This window comes from Sus scrofa, chromosome 2, assembly GCF_054392235.1.
Source record: "Sus scrofa isolate SSC_HxYL_T2T_F1_AM1 chromosome 2, Sscrofa_HxYL_maternal_Yorkshire_Landrace_v2.0, whole genome shotgun sequence".
Classification (NCBI taxonomy): Eukaryota; Metazoa; Chordata; class Mammalia; order Artiodactyla; family Suidae; genus Sus; species Sus scrofa.
The window spans coordinates 132,842,190-132,858,187 of NC_139384.1; the positions used below are offsets into that span (position 1 = coordinate 132,842,190).

Below are 15,998 nucleotides of genomic sequence, written 5' to 3' on the forward strand. Positions count from 1 at the left end.
CTACCACTATTTCAAAGAAACCTGCAATTAAAATATTGGGACTACCACAGAAACCCATATCAATTCTCTCTCTAGTCCTCTGTTGATACTGTAATACCATTTTTCTTAAACTCTTTGCCTGACTCTCTGCCTATGCTTGGTTTTGTTTGTTTTTGAGATATTAATGAGTAAAGAAACTCACTGCTGGAAAACATTTCTATATAGGAAAATCCTTACTTCATCTATCAAGACCAGTTATCCAATCTTTAATTTTGTCTGCAGCCAAAGAAATTTTAATGTTTAATATTTACAGCACAATTAATTTAAGATCAGAGATGGAAATTTTTATAGAGAGAGAGCAAATGACAGACTCAGCACCATAGCCAGTGATTCCACTTGTAATCAGCAGACCTGTGGGTCACGTGTGATAAATCTGGTAACTATAAATTCAGAGGTTAAAATGAAGAGTGATAAAAAGAGTAACATGAACCCAAGATTAAAGTGACTACCTAATGGACTAGTTAAAATAGATTAGTTCCCTTGTAGTCATCATCCATGACAAAATGTCAAACAGAACAAATAGACCAGTATGGAATAACGTAAAGCAAGAACATGCTGTCTGATAGAGGTGACACTCTGGATAGCTTTTATTAATAGTTCTGAATTGTCTCAGAAGCACTAACTTTGTGTTCATACCCAACCGTGTCATAACTGACTAGGCCAATAAATCGGCTTCCAGAGGAGCTCACTTTGGTGTCTTCATTTGTAAAGTAGAAAAATGAAAAGACAGCTCTCCTTGACTATAAAACAAACAGAACTTATTTTTTGAAAAGTAAAACTATGCAGCTGTACCTCTGTTGACGTTAAAGTACTGTGGGCTACCTCTATTAACAAATAAAAACTAATTGTGATCTTAGAAATAAAACCGTCCCATGGGAATCATTACGTTTGCCACTGGGTCATTCAGAATTCCTGGGGAAGAAATTAAACAATCAGTTGGGTCGACACCTATATACTGGCTAGCTGATATAGTGAAACTTCTATTCACACTGGAGTCATGTCCTTCAGTAGTCTTTCCGTGTCCTACTATGTATAATGTGTTTCCTGGATACTTTACTCATCTCAGCTAGGACAGATGTCTAAGCTAGCTAGCAAATAATATTCTCCTTCCAGGGTCTTTGAGCTAATAAGGAAAATCTTATAAAAAGCATACTGGAGTTTTAGCCCATTCAACATGTCTTGATGAAAATGTGTATCCATTAGGAATGCTTTAGAGAAGAGCACTGATAATGCTCAAAGTATGTTCATCCATATTTATGTCTTTATTTTAGCTTTTTCTGCCAAGATCAGTCTTTCCTTCTTTAAAAATGCATGTATCACTGAAGAGCGCCCTTCACTCACAATAATATTTAAATGAAAAGACAGAGGCAAGGTAAGCATGAAAGGATATTCAAAAAGAAAACATAAAAAATGGATATGCCATTTTTGGTTGCGATGCAAATACAGAGGACTACAGAAATTAGGCAGATAACAAAGATGAATAAAACAACGTGAATCAGTTGCAAGAAAAACAGCAGAACATGGGCAACTAAAGAGGATAAATGGCCCTTGACCTCAGTGTAAGAAAAACAGTGCAAAGTGGTGTGAATTGCAGCCTTCCCCTCAGAGCATAAACCATGTGCACAGAGGCAGCCAGCACAGCTCCCATGAGAATGCTCTTTAACAATATACAATCCTGTACTTTGTTTGAAATCTCTCAAATTTTAAATATTACAATCAATTCAAAGTTTAGCTCAAGATTTAACAAATCTTGTTTTGTTTTTTGCTTTAGGTCTTTTGAAATGTTCTGCATTTTAGATACTGGTTTCTGAGAAATATGAGGAGTAATTATGACTGTACCATCTTAATTATATAACTGGGAAAATCTTTTTACATGAAAAAAAACCCTGGATTTCAAACAGTTCCTGATAGAAAAGCTATTAATGAAATTTTAAAGGTAGTTCTGATGAACACCAAACTAACCATGTGCCTAAGATCAGTTACCTTGTTTTGGTATTTTTCCTACACTAGTTGTCTAATTTTCCCCACTACTTCCATGCCCATTTGTGGTTGTGCTTTGTTCATTTAATAAATGTTTCTTTATGAGCTCAGAACTTTGGTAGACTAGCTGAAATCAGCACCTAGCACCCCCAAAAGATTAGTGAAATGTGGCCCCTGAAAGAACAATTTGATACCTGTGATGCAAAATGTCTGTTTTACTTACTCATATAGAAGAATATATCCCACTTTCTTTCCACAGCTACGTTTTTACCTACCAGCCAGTTAGTCAAATCTTTCAGTATACATAAAACTTTAGGGTCAAATTCAAGTCACTGAATAAAAAAACTACAGAAGTTCTCGCTGAGGCACAGTGGATTACAAATCCAACTGCAGTGGCTCAGGTCTCTATGGAGGTGCAGGTTTGATCTCTGGTCAGGTATAGTGGGTTAAAGGATCTAGTATAGGTCACTGCTGCTGCTAGAATTCAATCCCTGGCCCAGGAACTTCCATATGCTGCAGGTATGGCTGTTAAAAAAAAAAAAAAAAAAAAAAAAAAAAAAAAAAAAACTATAGTGCATTCAGAAAATGAAAAATTCTAAGGAAGAGTTTTAAAGTTAATATTCCACAAATATTACATCATTACTAATTATACTGAATATTGCTAAGGAGAAGTAGAGAAATCATACAACTTCAGAGAAAATCTTGGTATGATTTAGTATATGAAAATCCACAAGTTGAAATGCAAGTGTATGCTAATCAGAGACCAATATGCATAGTAACCAGCTTGTGAATGCCTACCATGCTCTTGGCACTGTGCCCCTATTCATTTCAGTCAAAAGTGAATTACACTCATCAGGACAACTGAGTTTCGGGTGTTAATAATCACTTTAGGTTACTCAATTAACAAATGGCAGGTATATATTCTGGCAGGTACAGTTGAGCCAGAATTCAAATCCAGGCGAAAACAATTCAAAGAAGATGGAGGGACTTAAGTTATCTGATACACCTATTTTACATGTGAAGAAACAGAAGGTCACTGCATCACCTCATTGCCCAATTCAAGGTCTCAGAAGTAGAAGGTCATTTTTCCTTCAATTCAAGTGAGTGACAAACACAACTCATCTTTGCCGGCTTGAGTAACTGTTACTTACCATTTGATTGCATAAGATAACGTGACCCTAGAGCCACACCTTTACCCTTTGGAAAAGTGGGATGGATCAGTCCATTATTTACAAGTCCTTGAACTTACACAACCAAGAATACAAAGAATTTTGAAGGATGTTCAAAACAGTTTATTTTTTCCCTCAGTCCATTAAAAGCCCACACCTGCAGACCTCAGAGAAGAAGCTACTCCCTGATCTCATTCCCTACCTCTGCTCACTAGCACCCTCAGACTTTCCACTCCTCTGCCCAGCCTAGGGCCTTACTCTTTTCCTCTCCATGGTTGTGGCCCTTTGCTATCATTAAGGCTGGGTTTTTGCCTGATGCAATGAGTAAGAGTTGGAGCTATTCCAAAATCTTCACATAGATAATGATTTAGGAGCAGTAACATATTAAGTGACAGTGTGGTGGGAGGTGCAGCTAGTACACCTATTAAAGCTTCATTTATAAAACAAGCATTTTATTAACAAACAAGGTTTTCTTGTTTGTTCATTGTGGTTTATTAGGGCTTTGGGAGTGGGGGCTGATGGGCATTACAGAGTTAGGATTATTAAAACTCATGTGCCTCCTTTAGGTGCTGCTACCAGAGGTGGGGGTGGTCCATCATTCATATCTCTCCTCTAGGAGGAAGAAATGAAGAAACATGGTCTTTCAGACCCAACCTCAAAATGAAACAGCATCTACAGAAACTAATCTGTCTCTTCCTCGTCTATCATTTCCAGCAAGACTCTGGTATATCATGCTAAAAAAAATCCCTCTCTAACAAAAGCCCCTTGCATTATCCTATCTTGATATGAATTTTGCCCCAGATAAGAGGTGGAAAGTGTCTTGTTCCAGGAAGGACGAAGTAGAGAGGAAAAAAGTGAGTCTCTCCACATAAGAAACAACATATGCAAAATCCATCAAGCATACCATAGTATACCATGTGGAGAAACACCATACAGGCCCCAGTGTTCCCACTGCAAGTTTTTCTCTAGTCAAAAGGTAACAGGAATACATCTGCAAATAAACTGCCAAGTTGCTGTGGCAGGGGAAGGGGAAGGTAGGAACAGAGAGAATCAAAAGGACTGTCTTCTGGAAATCCTTTTATTGTCTTGAAAGGCAGGATAATGTGTGGCTCCGTTCAGGAAACTGAGCTCTTCTAAGAATCTTAACAAATTTATACCCCCATCTCTCACCTCTTCCTCTCTGGTGTATTTCATAGGTAGCTTTGCTAACTGCCTGCACTACTACAAATAGACTCTGTCACTTTAGAAATAGGGCTGTCCTTTTATAGGCAGATTGATGGACTAGGTGCCAAGGTATTAGAACAGCAGCATGAATGGGGCAAACACCTTCCCCCAGAAATCCACTATTGACAAATATCCTACCCAATCCAGATGATTCAGTTTGTCAAATTGTCTTTATCAAGGCATAACTGCAAAGCCTGGGACACAGAAATCTCATTGACAAGTTCTGGGAAATGAATTATCAAGACCATCATTTAAAGAGGAAAATGTTAATGAACAATTCAGTATTTTAAATTCTCATGGGAATCTCTTAATTTTATCACTCAACTGCAAAAAGTATGCCAATAATTCTTGACTATCTAATAAAGAAATCAACCTGTACCTACCCACAGGTTCTTAAACCTGTGAATTTTTATTTGTGTCTTTTCTTTCATTTTTCAATTCACTGGAGAAAAAGTGAGTTAGGAATGCTGAATAAACTGAAAACTCAGCAACATAATCAAAAGCTTGAAATGCATCTCTTTGGGATTCAAATTTAAGAATACTTAATAAAAATTTTTGAGAAAGCAATTTATGTCATTATAAAAACACTGCTTTGAGGCCCTACATTAAAAAAATAATGGGTTCTCTATCAAAAAACAAGACAATAAAGGAATATCCAACCAAAAATTCTCACTTTATATCCCTAATTCCAATATTGGCACTAAAAATCTATCTCCCTTTTCCACATAGTGGTTCTTTATTAGTTATTAGATATTAACCCTGTTCACTAGTGATTTTCAGCAATAAACCATATCATCAATTGTAAAACACACCATTATTTCATATACTGTCAAGAAACAAAGTACAATGACAACTATAAGTCATATTCCAGTTTCGAAGGTAGCAGTACAATATTGAAATTTTACTTTTCTAAACTGATAAAATAAAAATAAAAATATACAAAAATATCTCTGGATCTTCACAGAACATTACATGTAAACAGCTTAGGAGTTATGATGGTGTTCAGTAACTGACATTTTCTTGCTATTTCTCACATCAAAGTACATTCATATTTTAGAGTTCAGGAAGAGATGTTTATCAGATTTCCACTTTTCAAAGAAAAGAATAAGTAATATAAGGCAAGCCCAACACATCCTATCCCCACAATGTTGAAATTATGCTAAATGTCTGAAAAACAAATTCAGATTAAGGGAGAACCATCCAGGCATAAATAAACAAGCTTTAAACTAGGACCTAACGAAAATAATCATTGCCCCTATTCATGCAATGGAACACAGAAAATCCCCTACTTAGCACTGTCCATTTTAAATATGCTTCGTTTGAACTCTCTGTGAAAATACCACTGTGTTTGGGCAGCTGTCATCTTTTGAAAAGTTCATACTCACCTTGCACCCTTCCCATTCCCAAGGGGAGACAAAGCTGAAAATGAGTTTAAAAACAACATTCCCCTTGAACTTCTGCAGAACTGTCCTGACTGCTGTCAGAAGCAATGAAACCCCAGATTGTGAGACCCTGTGGCTGAATGTATCCAAAAGAAAAAAGCCTAAGAATGGAGGAAACCCACCCCTTTATCCTGACACTAGGAGGACATTTCATTAGGAACATTTTTTTTTTTCCTGAGAAGAAACACATGAATTCTCTATGTCTTTAAATAAAGAGCAGAAACCTTCTGCTCAGGCTTCTACCACACAAAACAAACTTTTGTCTCAGATTTATGGAAACAAACCTCCACCAAAGCCTTTGGCTTGTATGAACGACAACATTATAGAATATCTCCTGTGAGTTTCAAACTTCATATATCCATCTTTCTACCTGGCATCTCCAAGAGGAAACACTAAAAAGTGTCACTATCTTAATATGGCTAAATGAACATGTCCTAACTTGCCCCTCCTGCCTTCGGTAACATTTACTGTCATACATGGCACTGCCATCCACCCAGGTACAAACAAACTTGAAGTCAAACTTTACTTCTCATTAAATTTCACTTCCTATGTCCACTCCAGCAGCAGGTACAAAATAACCAAACCTTTTTCTCCAATTCCTCCTTTTATCAGTAATACCTTAGAATAATCTACCATCATTTGTTGTATGGATTCTGTAATGGATTTCCCCCATATCGCTAATCTATTTTTCACAAAGAAGCCATAGTAGTATAATTTTTTAGGGCCTCACTTGCAGCATGTGTAAGTTCCTGAGCTATAGGTCGAATCAGAGCTGCAGCTGCTGGCCTATGCCATAGCTGCAACAACACACATTGGAGCCGCACCTGCAAACTACCTCACAGCTCACAACATCAGATCCTTAACCCACTGAGTGAGGCTAGGGATCAAACCCACATTCTCACAGACACCGTGGGGGGGTTCTTAATTCACTGAGCCACAAGAGGAACACCACCATAGTAATATTTTAAAATGCAAGTCAGATTATGTTACCACTCACCCTAAATCCTTCAGTTGTTTCCCACTGCATCCCAGCTCCTAGTTATTCTAGTCTCCATGCTTCGATTTCCTCATCTGCAGCATGAAACTATCATAATATTACCTTGTTTTATAGCTATGAAGATGAATGACATAAGCAAAGCTCTCTGAACAGTTCTTGACACACAGAAAATGTTTTATACAGCTGAATGGTTGTTGCTGTCTACACCCTTACCAAGACTGACCCCTACCATCCTCTCCCACCTCATCTCTTACCACTTTCTTGTTCCTCCACAGGTCTGGTCCCCTTTGTCCCTCTCAAGCACACTAGGTTCATTTCCTTCCTAAGGACCCGGCTTCCTGTCCTTCCTGTAAGACTCAGCCTCCAACCTTCTCTGAGATTGTTGCTTTTAACACGCCCAGTTTCATACACTATACCACTTCCTAACGAGATGTATCCTGACCACCCAAAGTAAATGACCATTTCCTTTCAGTGACTCGATCATGTCACTTTGTTTCATTCCCTTCACAGCACTTTTTATTCTTTTTAATTTCTTGTTTATGTATCTGTAAACTTTTCTTCCATCTCCATGTTCGTATTACTCTATGACAGTAGGACAGACTGCTGTTACTTGCTATCTGACTTGGGGCAAGTATTTAACCTCTTTGGGTCACAATTCCTCATGTGTAAACTAGGTAAATTAATACCTCCCTCTTAGCATTATGAGTTAAAATAGTTGATCTATGTATGGCAAGCACCTACTAGGGCCTGGAACATAGGCTTTCGTCACACACTGGTTTCTTCTTTAAAAGAAAAACTAACATGTGTTATATAAAACTGATCTACATCTGAGGAAAGCACTCCAAAGTGGAGAGTGATGAAGCATGGCCCTATACTCAGAGATGCTCTGTGAGCTCCTTCACCTGCTGGACAAGCAAGAGAAAGGACCAATCTGCCAGAAGTTTGAGAGTGTCCATGTCCACACAGTGAATCACAATTTTATTCCACTAAGACACAAAATGTTGATCTCAGAAGAAAACTGATAGGACCTCCTTGCCCCCATCATTCCCTGAAGCCTTGCCCAGCTGGACTCAATGGCTGCAGAAAGAGAGTAGGGAATTCTGGCTGATGTTAGTTACTCTGGCACTAAACTCACAAGGTATGTCCCGAGATTGTTTTATGGGCCTGGAGATATCCCAGTAGAGCTGCTTTGTCTCTGTAAATTGTTTCTTCTTTACCTATTTGGACTATGGAAATCAGAGCAGAGGTATGGTTTCCTCTATTGAAGGGCTCCTTATAAGCACATCCAACCTGCTAGTAGGGAAACATCCTTGGTTAAACAACAACCCAGGGAGTTCCTGTCATGGCACAATGGAAATGAATCCAACTAGGAACCATGAGGTTACAGGTTCAATCCCTGACCTCTCTCAGTGGGTAAAGATCCGGCGTTGCCATGAGCTGTGGTGTAGGTTGCAGATGCAACTTGGATCCCAAGTTGCTGTGGCTCTGGCATAGGTCGGTGGCTACAGCTCTGATTTAACCCCTAGCCTAGGAACCTCCATATGCCGCGGGTGTAGCCCTAAAAGAAAAAGACAAAAAGACAAAAAAAAAAAAAACAAAACAGTCCGGATTTGAGGTATCCCATTCCTCCTAATACTCTGTTCCCAAGTGAGTAATCTTATCATGGCTGACATATCATGTCATTAGTGGTGTGGGATATTATACACTTGCACAAGGACAAAGAAACATTTACCACTTTTCTATGTAGAGCATTTGACACCATTAGAAAAACCATCAATCCATTTATGCCTGAGATACAGCCAACACTATAGAAAACAAATTTCAATATAGAGAGGGTGTTTATTCCAGCACTAGCCTGGATTTGCTTTGTGATATCTCATTTTAATTAAAGTTATAATTAATAAATTTGCATCCTGGTCACCCTCAATCTGTCCATGGTCTAATTTTACCGTTTGACTTGTATCTAAATTACAGAGCAACTTTTGGTAAGGAGCAGGTCTGTATTCAGAGGTAAACACATTCATCTTTCCATTAGCTCTGATGAAATCTATCCACAGACAGGTTATATGCCAGGATACTGATATATGCCATGAGGATGCACTGCTATGAACTCCATCTCAGCAAAGTCTTCCAGATGGAAAATAAATTAGAAAACTTCCTCCAGAGAAAATGAGCTAACAGAAAAGATTTGAGTCTCTTAGTTTAGGAGCTTAGCCTAAAGTTAGTTCCTCTTGGGGAAATTCAGTGAATGTGTTCTTAGCAATTCTAGGAAGTCTTGAGATCTTTCAAGACAAACATTATGGTCTTATGTAAATTCAAGTAAACTTTCTTTGTGAATATAGCCCAGGGAAGTAAATTTGCAAGTGAGTTTTAGGGTTCATTGCAACTTGACTCTTAAAAGAATAATACATGCGTATTTACTCTTCCTTGACTTTAAATGAAATTTAACTGGTAATTCAGAAGATGTATAAAATAAAGTGAAGAAAAAAGCTGAAAATTATCTTCAAATGTTATGAATACATAAAAAATAACTATAGCATGGAAGATTGCCCAGAAATATCAAGAAAGATGTATTAGAACAATATTCACATTCTCCATGCAGAATCTAGAAACATGGCCTAAATCAACAAGGAATCCGTAAGTGTATCATTCGAAATGAGTGATTCCTAAATCTGTCAATGCTAAATTCAAGCAATGACAGTCTTAGCAAGAACATGCCATTTTACCCAGTTTATATTAGGATGATAACAAACATTACTTCTTCATACATACTCTCATGTGCTATCTGAATCATACAGACCCACATTAGGCGCCCACATGCCAATTATCTATATTTCCATTTGGCAAGGTAATGAAATGTCTTTATCCTCAGAAATAACTTAACAATAGCATCAGCATCAATGACATTTTTCATACTGATGACTGCAGCATAAATTCAGGGCATATTTAAGAAGGCATAAACAGATTTGAATGGCAAAAAACTTTCAATAAAAACATACTAAAGGGGAAAGGTGGTGCTAACAGACATAGTTTTCCATAGTTCTATTGCTAAGTATAACTAAAAATTCTGGACATTGTATATAACACAAACACAAGACTTGGAAAGCTCAAGAAAATAAGGCAGACTATCTAGGGACCTCAGAGCCCAGAAATCAATACAATGGTCAGTTCTCTGGTTTGTTTTGTTCTGTTTTTGACTCATATACCCCAGACTCGGAGATGAGGGTGCTCTTAAACCAAGAAAACAAAAGTCTGCCCTCTCTTTCCAAATCATAAAGAGAAAGAGCTTTACAAGACAGAAAACCTTAGACAATAGCCACTCTATCCTGGCCAAACAGCACAAAAAGAACCATGGCCCCACCCCCATGAATACCAGCCAGTGCTGAGTGGAGTATAGATTTCCATCAAGGGTAGGCTATAATGATGACCCAGAAACCCCTGCTGGGGTGGTGTTAGAGAAAAATGAGGAAGTACCTGGAAGTTTCATCACCAATGGGAGGGAACCAGTCTCTCCTCAATAGTGTTGTTTTCACTGGACATCATACGTGGAACTTGGACTTCCATTCCCATCTGGCAGTAATGAGGAGCCCCAACCTCCTGTCCTTTGATCTCAACAAAACCTATTAGGGAAAATGGACATTTACCCACACTTGACAAGAATGAGATGGCACATTTCTATCTCAGGTATGTAGTGTCAGAGGAAGCCAATTAAAATAGAAAATTTCCATAAAATTGAGAGACACCTAATGTAATATTAAATTGTAATATTAATTGTAATATTAACCATAAATCACCTCTCAAAGAATCAGGAAGATCACAAACTTATCAACAAAAGGCAATCATAGATACCAAAAAGTCAGAAAGAGAAAGATAAATACCATATGGTTTCACTTATATCTGGAATCTAATATAAGGCACAAATGAACGTTTCCACAGACAAGAAAATCATGGACTTGGAGAATAGACTTGCGGAGGGAGGGGGAGGGAGTGGGGTGGTTGGGGAGCTTAGGGTTAATAGATACAAACTTTTGCCTTTGGAATGGATTAGCAATGAGATCCTGCTGTGTAGCACTGGGAACTATGTCTGGTCACTTATGATGGAGCATGATAATGTGAGAAAGTAGGATGTATACATGTATGTGTAACTGGGTCACCATGCTGTACAGTAGAAAAAAATTCTATTGGGGAAATAACTATTAAATAATAATAAAAATAAATAAAAATAAACTGTAGCAATTTTGGGGTGTTGTGTCCCCTAAGGCAAAGAGAAGAGAAGTGAAACTAAACAAATGAGTCCTAAGGAAACTTAAAAACGTTTGCACAGTAAAGGAAACCATTGAGAAAATGAAAAAACCTATAAAATGAATTAAAATATTTTCAAATGGTACAACCAATAAGGGGTTAATATCCAAAATACATAAACAGTTCATACAACTCAATATCTAAGAAACAAACAATCTGATTTAGAAATGGGCAGAAGCCCTGAAGAGACATTTTTACAAAGCAGACATACAGATGGGTAACATGCACATAAAAGATGCTGAATGTCATTAATCATCAAAAAAATGCAAATCAAAACCACAATGAGCTATCACTGTTGCTGGAATGACTATCATTAAGGCCACAAATAACAAATGTGGTGAGGATGGGGATAAAAGGGAACTTTTGTACACTGTGGAGGAAACGTTAATTGGTGCATCCATTGTGTAGAACAGTATGGAGTTTCCCCAAAAAAACTAAAAAACAGAACTACCTTGTAATTCATCAAACCACTCCTGGGTATATACCCAAAGAAAGCAAAGACAGTAATTCAAAAAGATATACACACCCCAATGTTTATACTGGCATTATTAAAAATAATGATGATATGGAATCAACATAAGTATTCAGAAACAGATGAATGAATAAAGAAGCTGTGGCATGTGTACACACACACACACACACACAGAGAGGAATACTACTCAGCCATGAACAATGATATTTTGCCATTTGTTGGGCATTCCTGTTGTGGCATAGTGGAAATGAACCCAACTGGTATCCATGAGGATGCGAGTTTGATCCCTGGCCATGCTCAGTGGGTTAAGGATCCAGTGTTGCTGCTAGCTGTGGTGTAGGTCATAGATACAATTCATATCTGGCATTGCTTCAACACCTAGCCTGAGAACTTTCAGGTTCGGCCCTTAAAAAAAAGAAAAATGTTGTCCATTTATAACAACATGAATGTACGTGGTGGGTATTAGGCTTAGAAAAGTAAGTCCGAGAAGAACAAATACTGCATGATATCACTTACACATGAAATTTTAAAAATACAAAATACCGAACAACAAAAAAAAGCACAGACTCAAAGCTATAGAGAACAAACTATATGTTACCTAGTTTGGAGCAAGATAAGGGTAAGAAATTAATAGGTACAAACTACTATGTATAAAATAAATAACTTATTAGAATATATTGTACAGCACATGGAATATAGCCAATATCAACTTGGCTACACTCAAATAATTGCTAAAGGAAAATTTTTAAACAGAAACGAAATTATAAAATAATGAACATTGGAAAAGTGAAATGAAGAAAGAATACAGTGAGCAAAAATACTTGGTAACACAAAAGGCTTTCTTCCATCTCTTGTGTTTTCTATATTACGCTTTATTATAGAAGTAAAAAATATTATACCATCTGATGTAGTTCTAAATACAGGCTGATGAAACATCTCAAACAATTATATTATAAATGAGGGGGTAAAACGACCAAGAAAAATAAAGTTTCTGTACCTCAATCAAAATTGTAAAACACTAAGCTTACGACAAGTTTTATATATATATAGCCTAGAGCAACTACAAAAATCTAAATGAAAAGAAACTTTAAAAGTTCTATAGATACATAAAAATGGAATTCTAGAAAAATGTTTGATTAACCTATAGAAACATTTCTATTAACCACAGAAAAAGTGGAAAAAGAAAATCCAAAGAGGACAAACAAAAATTTAAATTAAAACAAATTCCAGGAGTTCCCTTCATGGCACAGTGGTTAACGAATCTGACTAGAAACCATGAGGCTGCAGGTTTGGTCCCTGGCCTTGTTCAGTGGGTTAAAGATCTGACGTTGCCATGAGCTGCGGTGTAGGTTGCAGACGTGGTTTGGATCCCACATTGATGTGGCTCTGGCGTAGGCCAGCAGCTAAAGCTCCAATTAGACCCCTAGCCTGGGAACCTCCATATGCCATGAGAGTAGCCCTAGAAAAGGCAAAAAGACAACAACAACAAAAAAAAACATAACTCTAACATATCAAAAATTACATTAAATGTATATGGTCTAAATCCCCAAATTGAAAGACAGAGATTTAAAGAGGGAATTTAAAAACATTATACAACTTTCTGTCTATAAGAAACTTATTTCACATATTTATAGGCAGGTTCAAAGTAAAAAGACAGAAAAAAGGAAAAGGTATACATAATGTACACACTAACTATAAGAAAGCAGGAGTAAAGCATATATGCATATTAATAGCTGATGAAATAGACCTTGAGGCAAACAATATCACTAGAGACAAAAGAGAAACGTCACATAATGATGAAAGGGTCCATCAGGCAACGAGAAATAGTAATTCTAAATGTGTATAACCAAACAGAGCTACAAATTCTGCAGAGTAAAAACTGATGGCACTGAACAGAGAAATAAACAAATTCACAATTACAGTTAGAAACTCAGTATGTATCCCTCAACAATTTATAGAACAAACAGGCATAAACCCTGCAATAATACAGAACTCAACAATACCATCAACTAACAGAACCTAATCAACATTTAAAGAGTACTCCACATAACAATGTAATACACATTGTCAAGGGCCCATGGGGCCTCTATCAGATTATATCCTGAGCACAAAACGAATCTAAAAAAATTTAACACACTTGAACTCATACAGAGTGTGACCCCTGACTCAAACGGAATCAAACTGGAATAAAAACATTAATAGAAAAATCTCCAAAAATTCGGTAAACAGTACAATCTTAATTAACCCACAGTCAAAGTGAAAGTTTCAGATAAAAATTTTAATTACATTAAAATAAAGATATAGCTTATAAAGATTTGTGGAGCAAAGCTAAAGTAGTGCTCAGAGGAAAATTTTTAGCACCAAAGGCATACATTAGAAAAAGTCTCCAATCCATCATCTAAGCCTTCATCTTAAGAACCTAGGAAAAGAAAATAAAAATAAACCCAAAGCAGGAAACTGGCAGGCAGGAATTAATAAATGTGAAATAGGAGTTTATGAAATAGAAAAGCAATATGGAAAAAATAACAGGGAAAAAAATCAATGAAACAAAGAGCTAGTTCTTTGAAAAAAATCAATAAAATCCACAAATATTTTACAAGAATAAAAACAGGAGACCTAAATTTCTAATAGCAAAGGTGAAACAATGGATATCAATACAGATTATTCAGACAACAAAAAATAAGGGGATACTGCGAACTAAGGACCAGCTGCAAAAGCAAGAGAGCTTTGAATAATCCCAAGGTCTTTGCCATCGTTCTCTCTCCAGAACTACCTGATTTTTTTCTCTCTGAAGCAGAAAACATTAAGGCCTGAATTTTCTTATCCTCTCTTCCTAGAGCCCAACATGAGACTCTTGATTCTAACTACACATTCCTGAGAGAGAGTTTTGTTCAAGTGTTTATGCTTGTTCCAATCAACTATGGTCAGAGAGGGAGTTACTGTCGTGGCTCAGCGGTAACAAACCCACCTGTACCCGTGAGGTATCCAGTGGTATCCGTGAGGACACAGGTTCAATCCCTGGCCTTGCTCAGTGGGTTAAGGATCTGGCATTGCGGTGGGCTGTCATGTAGGTCGCAGACACTGCACAAATCCTGTGTTGCTGCGGCTGTAGTGTAGGCTGGCACCTTCAGCTCCAATTCAACCCCTAGCCTGCGAAATTCTGTATCTCATGGGTGTGACCCTAATAAGACAAAAAAAAAAAAAAAAAAAAAAAACGAATGTCAGAGAGGTGAGCCTCTCTAGCACATATATAGTTGAAAAAGCCCACTGTGATGAATGATGGGCCTCACTGCGCTAGAGTTTGGCAGGTCTAATACACCCTCACTGCTAAGAGAAGCAAAAAAGGTGTGATGTTAGAACTTCATTGTTCATCTCTTTTTTTTAATAGTATTTCCTCGATGCAATTTTTTTCTGCTGTACAGCATTGCGACCCAGTTACACATACATGCATACATTCTTTTTTTCCACATTACATGTTCCATCATAAGTGACTAGACAGAGTTCCAAGTAGCTTTTCCATCTTTGCAGATTACACCCATTCTTCAACTCCACCCAATCTCACCTCATCAGTGAATTCCCATCTACATTTGCAAATCCTCATTGATCTCAACTCCTTAAAATTCCCATAGCCCCAATGCAATGCACCAGGTTATATGGGATGTAATGATTCATCGCCATATACAGTTCGCTATTATTTTATATCTATTAGTATTGGTTCAGATATCATGACTAATACTTCTAAATGCCCTTCTGTAGTACGTGCTTTCCTACACTCATTACAATAACATGTGCTTGATAAATTCTTATTCAGTGAATCATCACTGACAAATATCTACAGTCAATTTGAAAATGGGGTCTAAGAAGTTACATGTTTTTTAAGTGATAGAAAAGTATAAATATGTTGGCCTAGAGGAAAAAGAACATTTTAAAATTGAATTGGGATTTTACATACTGAGGTATAAAAACAAAAATACTGGAAACTTAGATTTATTTACCACTGTTATTTCTCACAGAATGCCTGGATAGAAAAAAGTAACTTCCTTGCTTTACTGGTAATAAAATTAAGGTACAGGGGTGCCAAGAGAATTACTTGTGGTTGAAAGGAAAGTCAGCTATGAAGTTGAGGCTCAATATTACTATGTATTATTATTCATTTATTCACTCTTTATTGACTGTGTTCTGGGTTCTATGAAAAATATTAAGAAATATTTTAAAAAGGTTCCACCTTCAAAGAACTCATAAGTCAGTGGAGGAGCCAAGATGTATAAGTTAAAAATCAAACAAGAGAAAAAAATACAATATTGTAAGTCAACTATATGCCAGTATTTTTTTAATTGAACAATATAATATTATCTTAAAGTGCTCCATCTCTG

The 15,998-nt window shown here is 36.9% G+C and overlaps 1 protein-coding gene across 4 annotated transcripts in view; it reads right to left on the reverse strand.

Moving 5' to 3' along the window:
- DTWD2 (DTW domain containing 2) overlaps window positions 1-15,998 on the reverse strand; it is a 1,117,698-nt gene that overhangs the window by 507,109 nt on the left and 594,591 nt on the right. For 3 of the 4 annotated variants that reach the window (XR_014838614.1, XR_014838622.1, XR_014838613.1), the window contains 2 exons: window positions 14,594-14,806; window positions 10,326-10,471 (listed from right to left, as the gene is read on the reverse strand). The gene's annotated coding sequence lies outside the window, so the exon portion shown is untranslated. Of the gene's footprint in view, window positions 1-7,392; window positions 10,472-14,593; window positions 14,807-15,998 lie in introns of those variants that run through there. The other variant, XR_014838615.1, reaches the window with a different exon arrangement.